The 2,635-nt window shown below is 48.2% G+C and overlaps 2 protein-coding genes across 2 annotated transcripts in view; one reads left to right on the forward strand and one right to left on the reverse strand.

Annotated features, from left to right (window-relative positions):
* Positions 1-2,256, forward strand: part of Urb1 (URB1 ribosome biogenesis 1 homolog (S. cerevisiae)) — an 82,305-nt gene extending 80,049 nt beyond the window's left edge. Inside the window, exon 41 of the transcript XR_002818961.1 lies at positions 2,238-2,256. The gene's annotated coding sequence lies outside the window, so the exon portion shown is untranslated. The remainder of the gene's footprint in view (positions 1-2,237) is intronic.
* The window catches only part of Mrap (melanocortin 2 receptor accessory protein), a 21,812-nt gene that overhangs the window by 11,075 nt on the left and 8,102 nt on the right, over positions 1-2,635 (reverse strand). The gene's annotated exons all lie outside the window — the stretch shown is intronic.

Below are 2,635 nucleotides of genomic sequence, written 5' to 3' on the forward strand. Positions count from 1 at the left end.
ACCTGGCACCCGTCACTTACATGGGAAATTAATCTTGGCTCATGGTTTTGGAGGACTCAGTCCACAGGACCGCAGGCGCAGATGGCATGGCAGAAGGACATGGCAGGGGACAGCTGTTCAGTCCATGACATCCAGGAAGCAGAGAAAGAAGGGAGGAGCCAGGGCCAAGAATAAACCTTTCCAGATGAGAAAGCCCACCTCTTCCCACAGGTTCCATCTTCCAGCAGTGCATTCAACCATGAACTCCTCAGTGGGTAAGTCCAGAGGTGAACATAGCAGCCCCACAAGCCAACCACCTTCCAAAGCCCACCTCTGAACACATGAGGCTTTGGGGGGACATCTTAGATGACGTCATGACAGTATAGTTTGTCCACAGGCAGCTGAAGTGTTTAGCTGGTTTATCCAGGCCTAAACTGCTCTATAGCTGAAGGACCAAGAGTAGACAACCTTGTAGAGTGCCAGTGACAATTGAACTGTCAACAATCAGTGTTATAGTTTGTGTCTAGTTGTTCCTCCAAAACCTCAGCAGTCATGGGGCAGACTTCTAGAGTTTGTGATTAACTCATGATCCACTGGGATTATGGGAATGAGTGCTGCTGGGATTATGGGTGTGAGTGCTACTCCCAGCCTGGGGCAGGTAAGGTAGACAGACTTGCTCTCTGTAGCCATTGTTGTTGTTACTCCCTTTTGTTCTTGCTGTTTTACTGCCTTCCACCACCATGAACTACTGCCCTCTGCCATGTGCCAGTCTGCCTTGGAGCCAGCTAAGTACAGACTGAAACCTCCAGTAACCGTGAGTTAAGTAAACCTCTCCTTCCTTCATTTGAGGTGTCGGGTATCTTGTCCTAGCAACGAGGGAAGAGTAACTGAGACAAATGGTGATGAAGGTGATGGTGGGAGTCTGGTCGGGAGGTAGAGGGTGGCCCCTGTCACAGGTGTGCAGGCTGCACAAGGGCTGTGGTTTCCATAATGAGATTGCTGCATGGCAGTTATGGTCACAGAGAAGCTTTAAGGTGTCAGAGGGACTTTGGTCTGGCTGGTGACTGGGGACAATTCTATCAGATGTCCCCATACCCACATTGCGGACTCTCACCCCTTCAGAGCCCACTCCTGTGAAAGCAACGCAGTGCTCTGACCTTAAAGGGTTCTCATCTTTTATCACAATATACATTCTGAAGAGTTCAGAGCTAAGAACAATATACCAATAACTGACAGATATTCGGTACGGACTGAGCATCATTCAGGGCATGGATCCACGTTCCTGTCCCTGATCATACCTGTTGGTAAGAATTTGCCTGCTCAACAGTCCAAGTATCCTAGGAAGAGCTCTGCAGGCTTTGGGCCCTCGACCTTCATCTCTAGGTCTATGACTGGCTGGGTGCCCATGAGCAAATCCCTTGGCTTCTGTTATGGTTTCTGTATTGATGTCTCCCTAAAGTCTCGTGAGATCACAGGCAGGGCTTTTGGGAGTTAAGTGAATGATGAGGGCTTTTGGTTAATTTGCTTTAGGAGGTAGGGTCTGATTGGAAGAGGGAAGTCTCTGGGGGCATGGCCGGGAGGTTATAACTCTTCCCAGTTCCTTCCTTATCTCTCTGCTTTCTGTCTACCATGCTGTGAGTAACTCTTTTCTGCCACAATCCTCTGCCATTCTGTCTTGCCATGGAGTCAACCACCTATGGCCTAAAATCTCTAAAAAACATGAGACAAGGGCCAGCCAAATAGCTTAGTGGAGTAAAGTGCCTATAAGCAGGTACAGGGGATGGGGGTTCGAGCCCCAGGTCTGCTGTGCCGGCCCCGCCCCGGGGGCATACTGCGACTGTGATTGAGAGGGGGCATGGTGGTGCTCACCTATAATCCCAGCTCTTGGGAGGCTGTAAACAGGCAAATCACTATGAGTTCTATCTAGTAGTGAGACCCCGAAACCCTATAGACCCTTCCCTAAAAAAAAAAAAAAAAAAAAAAAAAAAAAAAAAAGGGAGAGAGAGAGACAAAATAAATCTTCTTTAAATTATAGATATTAGGTATTGTCAGCTCCAAAAGCTTCTTTGGGTCCCCACATCCTGTATTGCCTTCTGATGAAGGACACTATAGCATACTCACTGATTTTAGCTGGTCTCTGTTTCTAAGACTGTCAACTCCTAAGAGCAGGACTCTTTTTTACTTTAAATTTCCAGCCCAGTAGGTCTCCTAATGTCCCATCCAGGGGTCACCCACCACCTTCAAATTTCTGTTTTCAGGGCCAGGGAGATAGCTCAGTAGAATATGCACTTGCCTAGCAAGTACAGGGTCCTGAGTTCCATCCCTAGTACTGCAAAAAATTTTAAAAAAAATAAGTTTTCAGTGGGTATTTTTAACAAACAGACTGGACCTCATCACTTCCCTGCTTCCGATGCTGTCTGACTCCCCACAGCTGACCTCTGAAGATCCAGTCCCTGTGTTGTCTATAGCTCCCAGCTCTCACTCTTCCCACAAGGCATCCCACAGAGCATTCTCCCAGGAAACCTGCTTTCCCTTCAGGAGTCTAACCCTTCTCTACCCTAAGCATGGCTTTTGACAGGAAAAGTCCCTGTTGATCCTTTGGGACTCAGTTCAGGTGTACCTTCCCTGAGCCCTCCCAGATCCACCCTGCTCAGCC

Source organism: Octodon degus, unplaced genomic scaffold (assembly GCF_000260255.1).
Source record: "Octodon degus isolate 3935 unplaced genomic scaffold, OctDeg1.0 scaffold00225, whole genome shotgun sequence".
Classification (NCBI taxonomy): domain Eukaryota; kingdom Metazoa; phylum Chordata; class Mammalia; order Rodentia; family Octodontidae; genus Octodon; species Octodon degus.